The sequence below is a fragment of the Lathyrus oleraceus genome, chromosome 6, assembly GCF_024323335.1.
Source record: "Lathyrus oleraceus cultivar Zhongwan6 chromosome 6, CAAS_Psat_ZW6_1.0, whole genome shotgun sequence".
In the NCBI taxonomy this organism is placed as follows: domain Eukaryota; kingdom Viridiplantae; phylum Streptophyta; class Magnoliopsida; order Fabales; family Fabaceae; genus Lathyrus; species Lathyrus oleraceus.
The window spans coordinates 501,638,593-501,655,505 of record NC_066584.1 but is presented as its reverse complement, the minus strand read 5'-3'; the positions used below and the strand labels follow the sequence as shown (position 1 = coordinate 501,655,505).

Genomic DNA, 16,913 nt, shown 5'->3' with positions numbered 1-16,913 from the left:
TGGGGGAGAAGAAGATATCTTGGTCAGTCACTTAACATCCTTTCGATATATCGATGTGGATGGCGAAATCACTGAGACACCATTCCAATCCCTGGAAGTGGTAAACATGATGGCCGTTCAACAAACCTTGGAAGTCCCGAAATCCGGACCATCCATGGCCTCATGGCAAGGAGCTAAAGCCGTTATGGAAAGTGAAGATGCACAAGACTGGGGCAAAGTGGTGGAAGTAAAAGAGAAACGAGACAAGTTTGGCCTGGGGTATGACCCATCATCAGACAGAGCTGGTAGCCAATCTGACAAAGAGAAGATTCCTTCTGTGGAGAAAACGTTCACCAGCGCTGGCCACATCTTTGGCAAACAGGTGGCAATGATCAATGAAGAAGACCGCAATGAGGGGGTGTCCAGCTGGATGCGTCAAGCCGCACCTAATGAAGAACTAACAAACTGGAAGGCTGTGGAAGTTCCCCAAATATTTCAAAAGTAATTTTATCATTTTTAGACAAAACCCTGTGCTCTGCCCAAGGCACAGTGGCATGTTGTAGGGCCTCCTTTATCTTTTTCAAGAGTTTTTATCATTAATGAAATGACGTTTTGCATTCAAATTTTTGTTCCTTTTCTTTCGTTTTGATCTATTTACGAAAATGGCAATCAATTTTTTATGCACGCACTTTCTGAATAAACTGCATAAATCATAACATGCAGAAACACCACCGAGACCATTGATAACGACACTGCTATGGTCCAATATGACTTTGATTGTCCAATCTACCAAGCTGAAGACGAAGTGGGGGAAGACTGCGAACTCCCTGAAGAGTTGGCCAGATTACTCAGACAAGAAGAAAAGGTTATTCAACCCCACCAGGAAGACGTTGAAGTCATCAATCTGGGAACAGAAAAAGATAAGAGAGAAGTAAAGGTAGGCGCTGCGCTTCAAGATACAGTGAAGACAAGACTGATAGAGCTCCTCCACGAATATGATGACGTGTTTGCTTGGTCATACCAAGACATGCCTGGATTAGACACTGATATTGTGACTCACAAGCTTCCCCTTAAAGAAGAATGCCCTGCCGTCAAGCAAAAGCTAAGAAGAACTCGACCAGATATGGCTCTCAAGATCAGAGAAGAAGTGAGAAAGCAGTTTGACGCTGGTTTCCTGGAAGTCGCTAAATACCCACAATGGGTTGCTAACATTGTACCGGTGCCGAAGAAAGATGGAAAAGTCCGCATGTGCGTAGACTACCGAGACTTAAACAGAGCTAGTCCCAAAGACGATTTCCCATTACCTCACATCGATGTATTAGTGGATAACACAGCTCAGTTCTCCGTGTTTTCTTTCATGGACGGTTTCTCAGGATACAACCAAATTAAGATGGATCCCGAAGACATGGAGAAGACCACGTTCATTACTCCTTGGGGCACCTTTTGTTACAAAGTAATGCCGTTTGGTTTAAAAAACGCTGGGGCAACATATCAACGTGCCATGGTGACTCTCTTTCACGACATGATTCATAAAGAAATTGAGGTGTATGTCGATGACATGATTGCCAAATCCCAGACAGAAGAAGAGCACATCACCAACCTGGAGAAACTATTCACACGTTTGAGGAAGTTTAGGTTGAGACTTAATCCTAATAAATGCACATTTGGGGTTCGATCTGGAAAGCTTTTAGGCTTTATTGTAAGCCAAAAGGGAATTGAAGTAGATCCTGACAAGGTTCGAGCCATTCAGAACATGCCTGCACCAAAGACTGAGAAGGAGGTTCGTGGTTTCTTAGGGAGACTAAATTACATCGCCAGGTTTATTTCTCACCTCACTGCAACATGCAAACCAATATTCAAGCTTCTGAGGAAGAATCAAGGCGTGGAGTGGAATGAGGATTGTCAAATAGCCTTTGATAAAATCAAGGAATACTTGCAAGAGCCACCGATTCTAACACCCCCTGTTGAAGGGAGACCCCTCATCATGTACTTAACAGTGCTCGACGAGTCCATGGGTTGTGTATTGGGACAACAAGATGAGACTGGTAGAAGAGAGCATGCCATATATTATCTGAGTAAGAAGTTTAATGATTGTGAGACCAGATATTCCTTACTCGAGAAGACTTGTTGTGCACTCACATGGGCTGCTAAGCGTCTCAGGCAGTACATGCTAACTCACACAACTTGGCTGGTATCTAAAATGGATCCCATCAAGTACATATTCGAGAAACCAGCTCTCACTGGTAGGATTGCTCGATGGCAGATGTTGTTGTCAGAATATGATATCCAATATGTTACACAAAAAGCGATCAAGGGAAGCATACTAGCAGACCATCTTGCTCATCAACCACTAAAGGATTACCAGTCTTTGAAATTTGACTTTCCAGATGAGGACATCATGGTTGTTAAGGATGTTGAAGACTCCGAACTAGAGGAAAGCCTCGAGCCGAGAGCAGGCTGGACGCTCATGTTTGATGGTGCCTCAAATGCAATAGGCCATGGAATTGGGGCAGTGCTGATGTCTCCCAAGAATTTCCATCTACCATTCACCGCAAAGCTCTGTTTTACCTGCACAAATAACATGGCCGAGTATGAAGCTTGCATACTAGGGTTGGAAGAAGCTATTGAGTTGAAGATCAAGATACTAGAAGTATTCGGGGACTCCGCTCTAGTCATACATCAGATCAGAGGCGATTGGGAAACAAGACATGCTAACCTAATTCCATACCGGGATTATGTGTTGAAGCTACTCCCAAAGTTCGACGAAGTCACTTTCTCTCATATTCCTCGAGAAGAGAATCAGATGGCAGATGCCTTAGCAACTTTGGCTTCCATGTATAAATTAATATGGCCCAACCATCAGCCTCATATTGAGATTAGACGTTTTGACGAACCTGCCCATTGCCTGACGACAGCAGAAGAGCCAGATGGTAAACCCTGGTTCTTTGATATCAAACAATATTTGGAGAAGAGGGAGTATCCGGCAGAGGCTTCCAGCCTTGACAAAAGGACCCTCCGGAGATTGGCATCAAAATTCCTCTTGAATGGAGAGGTATTGTACAAGCAAAACTACGACATGGTTTTGTTGAGGTGTGTAGACAAACATGAAGCAGACCAGCTTATGAGGGACATACATGAAGGCTCTTTCGGTACGCACGCAAATGGGCATGCCATGGCCAAGAAAATTCTAAGGGCAGGTTACTACTGGTTGACGATGGAAGCTGACTGTTACCATTACACCAGAGCATGCCACAAATGCCAAATCTATGCTGACAAAATACATGTACCACCTACCCCGTTGAATGTCATAGCATCACCTTGGCCTTTCTCTATGTGGGGCATCGACATGATTGGAATGATAGAACCCAAAGCGTCAAATGGACACAGATTTATCTTGGTGGCCATAGATTATTTTACCAAATGGGTGGAAGCCGCGTCTTATGCGAACGTCACAAAGCATGTAGTCGCCCGTTTCTTGAAAAATAACATCATATGTCGATATGGTATTCCCAACAAAATTATCACTGATAATGGGTCCAATCTCAATAACAAGACAATGGATGAGTTATGCACAACATTCAAGATCGAGCACCACAACTCATCACCCTATCGACCTAAGATGAATGGGGCTGTCGAAGCTGCAAATAAAAATATCAAAAAAATCATCCAAAAGATGGTTGTTACGTACAAGGATTGGCATGAGATGTTACCTTTTGCGTTACATGGCTATCGCACATCGATACGAACTTCAACAGGGGCAACTCCTTATTCCTTGGTATACGGTATGGAAGCAGTTCTCCCTATAGAAGTAGAGATCCCCTCGATGAGAGTCCTGATGGAGGCTAAGCTAGACGAGGCAGAATGGGTTCAATCAAGGTACGACGAGCTCAACCTTATTGAGGAGAAACGCTTGAAAGCGTTAGGTCATGGTCAACTCTATCAGAGGCGTCTTTAAAAGGCATTCGACAAGAAAGTGCGTCCCAGGGTGTTTCAAGAGGGAGATTTGGTACTGAAGAAAATCTTGCCCATTCACAAAGACTCTAGAGGAAAATGGACACCAAATTACGAAGGCCCATTTGTGGTGGTTAGAGCCTTTTCCGGAGGCGCTCTAATTCTAGCAACTATGGACGGTGATGAGTTGCCGCTTCCCACCAACGCTGATGCTGTTAAAAAGTACTTCGCCTAAAAAAGTGGAATAATAAAAGCCGCTAAATTGAAAACCTGAAAGGGCGATTTAGGCAAAAATGGCTATCCCGGTGGATCGAAAACCCGAAAGGGCGATCCAGGCAAAAATTAGGGATAAAAATAAAAGAATTTGACCCGCTGAGTTGAAAACCCGAAAAGGCGACTCAGGCAAAAATGGGTATCCCGGTGGATCGAAAACCCGAAAGGGCGGTCCAGGCAAAAGTTAGGGATTAATTCCAAAGCAAAGAGTTGTACTTATAGACATCTGGCATACCCTGGAAGACAAAGAATCGATCTACCCCACTTTTCAAAAGCAAAGTGCTCAGACTATCGAAGGCATAAGGATCATAGCAGTGGGGAAAACTCAATAAGAACTCAATTCTCATTGCCATTTTGTTTTCTATGCACAACAATTACCTCATTAAGGAATTGCATCTTTATGTACAATCACCCATTTAAGGGTCAAATCAATAAAAGAGAATTTTTCTCAACAAAATGTGCCCAAATCATTTTTTTTTATTATTGTTTGCAAAGAACCTTTTATTTTTGATAAACATCACTTTTAAAAAATATTGGAGAAAAATGCATGTTTGAATAAAGTGGTAAAATTGCTCTTGAAACAGTAAGCGGACGAATCCTTAGTCCTCAAGACTCACTCTTGTCTTTCATAAAGGTGCAGGACTGATTGCGGACAATTATGTTCCTTTCAACTACTGATTCATACCTCTCATAAATGTACTCATGGTATAGCCAGACCGGGGCAAGGTTTCATCACCTTTCCAACAGAAACATTGATAAATCATGGACGGGGTATCGCGTGTCGAAAGTCTGAACCTTTCAATGACTTGGAACAACCCAAATATATTCCCAAAACCACCTAGCAGGGGCATTACAATTTGATTTCCATTGATAGCCCCAATGATAAAAAATATATACTGTTGGCATCATACCTCAAAGCGAAAAATCCTAACTAGGGCATATCCAATTACCCAGTTGCATTCCAACATGCATCACAAGCATCATTTCATGCATAATTTCCTGCCAAACAAGGAAATTCAAAAAAAAACAGTCATATCAATCATCAACATACTCATGCATAACACTTCCACAAAATGGGAATTTCAGCAAGATAAAAATCATTCGCATTCCTACAGCCAAATATCCCCCAGCAAAATTGCATAATTGCATACATCCCATGCATTATCCCATACATGGAATCCCCACCTAAAGTGGGACATTATACAAAAATCAAATGTAAGGTAACAGGATCCAAGGTCATTCGTGTATATCTTAGACATTCTTCATTTCCAAATGAAGTTATTTCCCTACATGTGCTCGTAGAATTATTTCTTAGCGCATCATTGTTCAACTTTGTGATTAAAAATGATATTTCCAGCATTTTTCTTTACAATCATTGCTCCCCAAGCAGGGGTTACCCTAAAAAGTCTCTTATGAGTTTTTCCCCTGCAGAGCATTTCTAGTAAATCTCCCTCAAAAGGAGCCTTTTCACAAAAAAATCTCCCAACAGACGAATATTCGAGGTACTGCTTCATTTATCTGAAGAATCTCATTTTTTTACTGTTTGAGATACTGCTTCATCAATATGGAGAGTCTCATCTTAGATATTTTTTAGAGATACTGCTCTGAGTATCCTCGGAAAGTCTTAGATTCAATTAAAGTATTTTTCCCTTGCTGGAATATTTTAATTCTGTCAATATAAGATGCTGTTTCGACCCGATACAGAGAATCTCACTTTTACTGTTTGAGATACTGCTTCATCAATATGAAGAGTCTCATTTCAGATATTTTTTTAGAGATACTGCTCTGCGTATCCTCGGAAAGTCTTAGATTCAATTAAAGTATTTTTTCCCTTGCTGGAATATTTTAATTCTATCATATAAGATGCTGTTTCGACTCGATACAGAGAATCTCATTTTTACTGTTTGAGATGCTGCTTCATCAATATGAAGAGTCTCATTTCAGTTTTTTTTAGAGATATTGCTCTAATATCCTTGGAGAGTCTTAGATTCAATTAAGATATTTTTCCCTTGCTGGAATATCTTAATTCTATCATATAAGATGCTGCTTCGACTCAATACAGAGAATCTCATTTTCTCTGTTTGAGATACTGCTTCATCAATATGAAGAGTCTCATTTCAGATTTCTTTATAGGGATACTGCTCTAATATCCTCGGAGAGTCTTAGATTCAATTAAGGTATTTTTCCCTTGCTGGAATATCTTAATTCTATCATATAAGATGCTGCTTCGACTCGATACAGAGAATCTCATTTTTACTGTTTGAGATGCTGCTTCATCAATATGAAGAGTCTCATTTCAGTTTTTTTTTTAGAGATATTGCTCTAATATCCTCGGAGAGTCTTAGATTCAATTAAGATATTTTTCCCTTGCTGGAATATCTTAATTCTATCATATAAGATGCTGCTTCGACTCAATACAGAGAATCTCATTTTCTCTGTTTGAGATACTGCTTCATCAATATGAAGAGTCTCATTTCAGATTTTTTTTAGAGATACTGCTCTAAGTATCTTCGGAGAGTCTTAGATTCAATTAAGGTATTTTTCCATTGCTGGAATATCTTAATTCTATCATATAAGATGCTGCTTCGACTCGATACAGAGAATCTCACTTTTACTGTTTGAGATGCTGCTTCATCAATATGAAGAGTCTCATTCAGATTTTTTTTAGAGATACTGCTCTAAGTATCTTCGGAGAGTCTTAGATTCAATTAAGGTATTTTTCCTTTGCTGGAATATTTTAATTCTATCATATAAGATGCTGTTTCGATTTGATATAGAGAATCTCACTTTTACTGTTGAGATGCTGCTTCATCGATATGAAGAGTCTCATGCCAGATTTTCTTTATACTGCTCTAGCATCTTGAAAAATCTTGAGTTTTAGCTAGGGATGTCATTCCATTGCTAACATACCTCGATTGTGATGTCCAAGATACTGTTCTGACGACTCCTAAAAAGTCTTGACTGTTCCATTTTACTGTGGAATGATGTCTTTTTTTTCCATTTCTCACCGCATTTTCTTCCTGTATTTTCTTCCTTTCATTGCCTGGGACAAAATTTGGGTCTTCTTGTATTTAATTATCTCCCACCGTGAATGCGTAAAGACTACTGTCATTATCACTTACCGGTTTGAGGTAATTAAATAGGGGCAGCTGTCATACCCCAATTTTGTCCGGCCATTTTGGTTTATCCATGAGATTGCTTTGTTTCAAAAGGGCCATTTACATAGACATGTCCATGATTAATGTTGCAAAATATGGTTTGAATCTTTTTACGACACTGATCCAAAAGTCCATTCGATTATCAGTAAAGTATTAAGAGACATGATTATTTTTATGATCACTTGTCATTAAACCCATTTGCACATTTCAAACAAATACCAAATCTCTAAACCGTTCATAAAAAAAAAACCTTAAACTAAACTTGCATCTTTTCTAAATATGACTGTGTTTAGTTTATATCAGGATACCACATACATGAGTATTAGATTGGTTTTTAGGATCAAGTTTGAAATTGCAACATTTTTTGTAGCATGTTTTATGCTAGACCTTTTGGCATGTTTTATTAATGTGCTAAAGTTAATCGAGTTGAAAATCCATTAAAATTACATTTTTGGGCCCAACCCATTTTTAAATTTGAGAAATAGCTTAGAATTTTCTTTTTTATTAATACAATTAAATTGTTAAGACAAAATTTAAAATTTAAAAAAAGAGACCAATTGCACAAATAAATAATAATCCAAACAATATTCCAAATAATAGAAAAAAACACTTTAATAATTCAATTCTTTCCCAAATCCAACAAGTTACAATTGCTATTAGACTTGTAATTCAATAAGTTACAAATAAATCCAAATATACACATTTGTCTTAAAAGAAAACCTTAAGTAATTACATTTTCTAATTAAATAAAAAAAGGTGTTGTTGGTGACCAAAAGCTGGCGCCCCCACGTTTGGCATTTCTCACAAGCCACCTTCATCAAGTCACTTCCAAAGTTGTAATATGCAGAGAACAAAAGCAGCTTATTTTAAAAGCACTTTCCAAAAGCTCTTAAGAAACTGCAAAACAACAAAATAAATCACTCAGATTAAAGCTTTATCCAACAAATTAACATAAACATCCAAAAAGCATGTCAAGGTTGATCTAAAACAGGAACAAACGAAATCCCACATAATCTAGGGATGAGAAAATCGAGAAAGGGGGAAGTTGTTTCTAAGATTGAGATTTCTTCATAAACAGAGGGAGGATTAACAGATGCACGGTAAGAAATTTCTTCTAAAAAAAAACCTAAACCACAACAAAAACAGCATAGGCACAACAAGAGATTAAAAAAAAAACCTCTGAACATTTAATTCAGGATGCTACTCAAAATCGAACCCCACACCATCATAAAAGCCGTTTCGTAATTCTTCAAATCTCTCGTCAGATCCGTCCCAAATCGAAGCAGAATCCCAAATCGCTACCTTAAATCTCAATCTCACATACTGCTCAAACCCTAGAAGAGCTTCTTGTTGCTCATCTTCCTCAATCCCAATCTCGTTCCCAAGCTTGAGCTAAAGAGCCACCACCCCTCAACAACATACAAGCAGCAACGACAAGGAAACAGAGAAGGAGATCAGAATCTAACTGAATACGAAAAAAGAGACACAAAGGGCAAGGAAACAAACTTTCACCTGAACATATTGGTAGTTTTTTCTCTCTCGCTTTAAACTTCATTATATGTAACTCGATCTGCAACTTTACTTTGTCGCACGCCGTTGATTCTGAGACCTATGACTAAATATGATTGGAACACCTTTTGATTTGTTCATGCTTGTTTCTTCTTGAATCGTGGATAACTCTTAATTTTTGGTTGGTTTAGGGTGTGATTTAAAACGTGATGAGAATATTGGTTTTCTGAAAAGACCGATCCCGTTAATTGTTTTTTCGATTGGTGAAAAGGGTTTTAGATTCGTAGAGGGGATACGAAGAGGGTTAGGGTTCATATCTAAAGCTTTTATACTTGACGGTGGCACCGCTAGTGGTCGCCGCCCCTCTCCGGCGAAGGTCGATGAAGAGGATGACTTGAAATGTTGAGAGAGAGAGAGAACGCTTAGAGAGTGTTATTTTTTTATATTTGATGGATAAATAATATCTTGATTCCATCAATAGAAATATATTGTTTTTAAATAATGGTGGCTCTTAATTAATAGAAATATTTTGTTTTAAATAATGGTGGCTCTTAATTAATAGAAATATATTGTTTTAAATAATGGTGGCTATTAAAGCCACTTGATACACTTTTATGAACAATGACTCAACGTTTCCATTTTCAAGAATACAACGGTCAGTACGTGGGAATTCCACTTCCTTTCTTATCATCATGAATAATTTTTCTTTTTTTTTTTTAATTTATTTGGGCCTTTAAGCTCCCAGCCCATTCGGGTTTCTAAGACCAAGCACATCCAGCATTCTGCACCCCCTGCTTGTGGGCTAGTTAGGCCCATCTTTTAGATTTATTTCTTATTTGTTTTTTTTCATATGATCATTATCTTTAGTGAAACTCTTTTAACCAATTTAGTAAATTAGGTTTAGTTAAATTGATTAATTTGTTTTTTATTTAGTTATATCGATTAAGTATGGTTAAGCTAAATTAATAGATACATAATTAAATAATTCTACTTGGATAAATAGTCTATTTCTCCACCATGTCTTATATAATGATGCATACCTTAAACATTACAAGAATAATTGGTAATTAAGATGGATATTTGTTAAGTTAAAATCTTAAATAAAAAAAAGTAACCTTTTCAAATTCGAGCGAGTACTTCATCCGTGCAATTCAATTTTTTTTTTTTCTGATTAAAACTTTCTAATTCTAAAACTTGGATGAAAAAGAATATAGGAAGCGTCCGCTTCACTATTTCTCAATTACTCGAATAATTGGCGTACGCCATATTGCACGAGTTTTTGTCATCCGATTAAACCTTAATCATAACAATTCCAAATCAATTTTTCAAATCAAATATAAATTCTAAAAGTCAAATAATTTCTAAACTCAAATCACATTTTCTAAATTAATTACAAATTCCAAAAGTCTCTATTTTAATAATTAATCTTTAAATGAAAAGGAGATTAATAAGCTTCCGCTTTATTATCTCTCGATTATTCGAATAATTGGCGTACGCCATATTGCTCGAATTTTTGTCATTTAATTAACACCTTAAAAACTCTATAAAATTAAAATTATTTTCTCAAATTAATTACAAATCCTAAAAGCATTATAATAATTAATATTTAAATGAAAAGGAGATTAATAAGCTTCCGCTTTATTATCTCTCGATTATTCGAATAATTGGCGTACGCCATATTGCTCGAATTTTTTGTCATTTAATTAACACCTTAAAACTCCATAAAATCAAATTACTCCTCCAGATTATTTATTAATTCTAAAAGCCTTGTTTTTAATAATTAATTTTGAATGAAAAGGAGAATAGTAAGCTTCCGCTTTATTATCTCTCGATTATTCGAATAATTGGCGTACGCCATATTGCTCGAATCTTCGTCATCAAATTAAAACACAATCGAATAAATCCAAACTATTTTCGCAAATCACATACAAACATCTAAACATATCTTTCACAATTTAAACCTCGGGTGATAGGAGATAGGAGGCATACGCCTCGCCATCTCTCGATTATTTGAATAATTGGCGTACGCCATATTGCACAAATTATCGACTTCCGACTAAAATACGCTAAATAAACTTGGATAAAGGAATAAGTGGCGTACGCCTCATTATCCTTTGAATAAGCAAGTAGAAGGCGTACGCCTCACTACCATGCATATTCAACATCCACAAACAAACCTTTAAATAATCGAACGAAAAAGGAGTAGAAGGCATACGCCTTAGTACTCCTCGAAAGAATTGAACGATTGGTGTACACCACATTGCTCAATCTTTTGTCGTTCTTTAAAACACCTTAACAAATCAAATTAATCTCTCGTCCCACTGGGCGGCCCACAACCTTAAAATTCCTTTCAGAAGAATACTATTAATCCTTTCTAATGCGCATAACAAACCAACGCTTAAGCCTCCGCCGAGAGTAGACAAGCCAGCGTTTAGCCTTTAGAACGCGATCTACACAGTCGTTCATTAAAAGACACTAACAAAAACCGTAGTTTCCCGAACTACGAATGCTCTGATTTCCTTATTGCACCATAAGGATACGTAGGCAGGAGATTGCTGTATCTTCGCGAGCACACTAATAAAAAACCTCCCTTTTTCCATTCTGAGGTCTTCATCCATCTCTATTACCAATTCTAATCACTCGAAGAAAACGAATAACAGTTAACTAACATTCAAATAGCAAATTAGACTAAAAGGTTCCCGTTGAGTACAACGGACGTGAGGGGTGCTAATACCTTCCCCTTGCGTAATCGACTCCCGAACCCGAATATGGTTGCGACGACCATTATTCTATTTTTTTAAAGGTTTTATCGATATTTTCCTATTCCTTCATTGGAATAAATAAAGTTCGGTGGCGACTCTGTTTTGAACATAATTTTTTCCACGACCATCGCGAGGAATCGTATTTTTCGAGATGCGACAGTTTCTAAAGTAGCCTCCAGGGTTTTTGTGCCAGGGTTTTCGTCTGTCTCCCTCTGTTTTCGTCCCCTCTTTCATTACTGAAGTGCTGGTATTTATAATGCCCTTTTTCATGACCTAATGGGCTCAGAACGAAGCCCGAAATTTTTTGTTGTCTGTCAGCTTCGCTAGGCGAGCTGGTAGCGAACGTTTGCTTCGCTAGGCGAGCGTGTAGCGAACGTTCGCTAGGCGAGCGTGTAGCGAACGTAACGTTCGCTAGGCGAGCGTGTAGCGAACAGGCCAGTTTGGGCCATTTTCTGGATTGGGCCATTCGTGAGCTGGGCCTTTGTCCCTTTAAGATCAGTGCCATAAAATGAGTCGGAATGCCCCTGAAAAATGTCTTGAACTATTGATGGGCAAATTTTGGGGTATGACAGCTGCCCCTGTTCAATATTCTTGAACCGAGAGAGTAGAATGGTATGTGCCGTTCGTGGTCTGGAGGTGAAAGATTATTGAACACTAGAATGCCCCAAAAATTTGCGCTTGTCCATTAGTCTTGATGGAGATGGGCTTAAAGATGCCATCCAGGAGGTTCAATGAGGAGATTTCCAGATTGTGTCGTACGTTAGACAATGTCTGAAGACATGGACGTCATACCGGGTCATGCGCTAGACCGTATAGTGAATCATCCATCATGCTGTTGACTTCGCTGGGGAGTCAGAATATGCTATATGCTGCTGGGGATAATGGATCAGAATGGATCATACACTGGACCATATCTGGGTATCAGAGTGAGCTGTTCGTTAGGCGGATGACTTTGATGGGGATGAAAGATCAGAACGGATCGTACGCTAGATCGGTTCTGAATTGCAAAATGAGCCGTCCGTTAGGCTGAATCTGCTTGAAGAGGGAGTAGTCGTATACCAGACTACCATTCAGAAATGTACCTGTCCGAAGGTAGCATCTGAGTAAAGGGGGTAGCCGTATACCAGACTACCATTCAGAAATGTACCTGTCCGAAGGTAGCATCTGAGCAAGGGGAGTAGCCGTATACCAGACTACCATTCAGGAATGTACCTGTCCGAAGGTAGCACCTGAGCAAGGGGAGTAGCCGTATACCAGACTACCATTCAGGAATGTACCTGTCCGAAGGTAGCACCTGAGCAAGGGGAGTAGCCGTATACCAGACTACCATTCAGGAATGTACCTGTCCGAAGGTAGCACCTGAGCAAGGGGAGTAGCCGTATACCAGACTACCATTCAGGAATGTACCTGTCCGAAGGTAGCACCTGAGCAAGGGGAGTAGCCGTATACCAGACTACCATTCAGGAATGTACCTGTCCGAAGGTAGCACCTGAGCAAGGGGAGTAGCCGTATACCAGACTACCATTCAGGAATGTACCTGTCCGAAGGTAGCACCTGAGCAAGGGGAGTAGCCGTATACCAGACTACCATTCAGGAATGTACCTGTCCGAAGGTAGCACCTGAGCAAGGGGAGTAGCCGTATACCAGACTACCATTCAGGAATGTACCTGTCCGAAGGTAGCACCTGAGCAAGGGGAGTAGCCGTATACCAGACTACCATTCAGGAATGTACCTGTCCGAAGGTAGCACCTGAGCAAGGGGAGTAGCCGTATACCAGACTACCATTCAGGAATGTACCTGTCCGAAGGTAGCACCTGAGCAAGGGGAGTAGCCGTATACCAGACTACCATTCAGGAATGTACCTGTCCGAAGGTAGCACCTGAGCAAGGGGAGTAGCCGTATACCAGACTACCATTCAGGAATGTACCTGTCCGAAGGTAGCACCTGAGCAAGGGGAGTAGCCGTATACCAGACTACCATTCAGGAATGTACCTGTCCGAAGGTAGCACCTGAGCAAGGGGAGTAGCCGTATACCAGACTACCATTCAGGAATGTACCTGTCCGAAGGTAGCACCTGAGCAAGGGGAGTAGCCGTATACCAGACTACCATTCAGGAATGTACCTGTCCGAAGGTAGCACCTGAGCAAGGGGAGTAGCCGTATACCAGACTACCATTCAGGAATGTACCTGTCCGAAGGTAGCACCTGAGCAAGGGGAGTAGCCGTATACCAGACTATCATTCAGGAATGTACCTGTCCGAAGGTAGCACCTGAGCAAGGGGAGTAGCCGTATACCAGACTACCATTCAGGAATGTACCTGTCCGAAGGTAGCACCTGAGCAAGGGGAGTAGCCGTATATCAGACTACCATTCAGGAATGTACCTGTCCGAAGGTAGCACCTGAGCAAGGGGAGTAGCCGTATACCAGACTACCATTTAGGAATGTACATGTCCGAAGGTAGCACCTGAGCAAGGGGAGTAGCCGTATACCAGACTACCATTCAGGAATGTACCTGTCCGAAGGTAGCACCTGAGCAAGGGATGAGGGTCTAACTTGGTCGTACATTAGACTGTATTTGAGCAGCATCTGGTCTAACTTGGTCGTACATTAGACTGTATTCGAGTTGAAGAAGGTCAGAATGGATCGTACGCTAGATCGTATCTGAGTTGTTGAAGGTCCAGCTGGGTCATACATTAGACCGTGTTGGGAGTAGTTGGAGATCAGAATGGATCGTCCGTTAGATCGTATCTGAGTGGAAGGAGTTATATGATGAGCCGAATCAGAACGAACCGTACGCTAGGCTATATCTGCTAGTATTTGTATATGTTGTATTTGCAATGAATATTTGGGATGGGCTTATAGATGCCATCGTTAGGAGGATGTCAGAATGGATGTTGACATGGAGCAGATCTGGAAGATGTATCTGAAGAAGAAAGTAGTCGTACGCTAGACTACACCTCGGAATGTACCATATGCTAGGCAGTATCTGAGGGATATAGTTGAATCTTGAATGTAATTGATAAAGATGTCCGTCTGAATGGACCTTTGTGTTGGTTGTATCAAGAGGATAATTAACCTGAAAAATAAAGTTAGCTTCATGCCATGTCATGATGCATGAGATGCAAATGTTGTATGCATGCATGTGCTGTGAAGTGATGTAATGAGTGAATTATGCGTCTGGAATGAATGCGAGCTTTGTATGCATGTATATGTTATGAAATGATGTAATGTATATGATGCGGAATGAAAATTGTATGTAGGTATGTGATGTGAAATGATGTAATGAATGCACTATGCGTCTGAAACGTTCTTCCAGGGGACTCTACTGGGGGAATAAATCTCGGTCTTCTGGTCGGTGATATTTGTATTGATGACCCTTTCTTAGCTGGGGGATACTTGATTTCGGTCTGACGATGGAACCACTCAACAGAGCCTGGCTGGGGATGGAAGAGATGATCAATCTGTCTGATGATATCGACTTCTTCTGGGGAATAGCTGGCTTTGCCCGGGGAATCGAATTAGCAACAGATTCATTGGGAAGCATGGTTAGACCTTCTCCTTGGTCCTGAAGTCTCGTAGTAATTGCTATTTCCATTTTAGGCATGTATTTTTGATAAACATAGATCATATTCAAATGCATATATCAATTCACATTAAATCAATGGACGTTTACGCAAACAAAACAGAGAAAGTAAGACAAAAGCAACTTTTTGGGAATGAAATTGTATTGATTTTGAAAGAGGGCCCATGAGCAGGCAAATCGTGTACAAGGAGACAGAAATCCTAGTAAGAGGAAATTGCCGAGAAAACAAAGAAAAAGCTATGCAGGAAAAGTCCTGTTGATTTTAAATCCACTACCGTCATTATGTCTTCAAGCATCTTATCTCCTGCTGTCGGATAGAAGTGATTGGCTTGTTCAGTCCCTTGAACTTGGTTGAAGCAGACAGAGAACGGGGCATAGTCATACGCTTTAATCCCTAATTTTTGCCTGGACCGCCTTTTCAGGTTTTCAGTCCACCGGGATACCCTTTTTTTTTGCTCAAGCCGCCTTTTCAGGTTTTCGACTTGCCGGGTGTACGTCTTTATATGTTTATCCCTAATTTTTGCCCGAACCCTTTTGGTTCGCCGGGATGCCCTTACTTTTGCCTAGGTACGTCGACCTAGCGGGTCTCTTTTATGCGTAGTATTTTTTAACTACGTCAGCGTTCACAGGATGCGGGAACTCTTCGCCATCCATTGTAGCAAGCATCATGGCTCCACCAGAGAATACCTTCTTAACTACGAATGGCCCTTCGTGTGTGGGAGTCCATTTGCCCCTGGGATCACCTTGTGGTAGAATGATATGCTTGATAACTAAGTCGCCGATTCGGTACACTCGTCTCTTGACCTTTTTGTTGAATGCCTGGGTCATGCGCTTCTGATATATCTGCCTATGACATACAGCCGCAAGTCTCTTTTCATCAATCAGATTTATCGGATAGAGTCGAGTTTGAATCCATTCATCCTCATCTAAGCCTGCATCTTTCGCAATTCTTAGAGAGGGAATCTGAACTTCCACTGGTAAAACGGCTTCCATTCCATAGACTAAAGAGAAAGGGGTTGCCCCTGTCGAAGTGCGGTAACCATGAAGAGCAAAAGGTAACATCTCCTGCCGGTCTTTGTATGTTACTGTTATATTCTTGATATTGTTAGCAGCCTCCACGGCGCCGTTCGTCTTTGGCCGGTACGGAGAAGAGTCATGGTGCTTTATTTTGAACTGCGTGCAGAGTTCAGTAATCATCTTGTTGTTCAGATTAGTACCATTGTCAGTGATAACTCTTTCAGGAGACAGCAGGTTTCTCAAATAGATATTTGATAGAATCCATCTTAGAAGTCAATAAAGTGGTATGATTCAACATAGACTGTCTTAGTCGGCGAGCAGCCCAAGCCAAAGCGCAGCAAGCTTTCTCGAGCTGTGAGTATCTTGTTTCACAGTCGGTACCTTTTGCTAAGGCAGTGTATGACATGCTCTTTTCGACCAGACTCGTCATGTTGCCCCAGCACACCCTATTGAATTTTCTAACACGGTCAAATACATAGTTAGAGGTCTTCCTTCAACTGGTGGTATCAGAATTAGAGGTTCTTGGAGATGCTTCTTGATTTTGTCTCAGTAATTTGAAGATGGGTTTGCAGGTAGCAGTCAAATGTGGGATGAATCGGGCAATGTAATTCGAGTGCCCCAAGAAACCTCTGACTTCTTTCTTGTCTATTTCAGTACCCATTGCAATTTCAATTGATTCCT

At 40.2% G+C, this 16,913-nt stretch overlaps 1 long non-coding RNA gene across 1 annotated transcript; it reads right to left on the bottom strand.

Moving 5' to 3' along the window:
• Positions 1 to 7,955: 7,955 nt before the first annotated feature.
• LOC127097705 (uncharacterized) lies at positions 7,956 to 9,465 on the bottom strand. The gene is made up of 2 exons (XR_007793140.1): positions 8,539 to 9,465; positions 7,956 to 8,258 (listed from the first exon to the last, which is right to left on the bottom strand). It is a non-coding gene; the product is annotated as an uncharacterized LOC127097705 (long non-coding RNA).
• Positions 9,466 to 16,913: the final 7,448 nt, after the last annotated feature.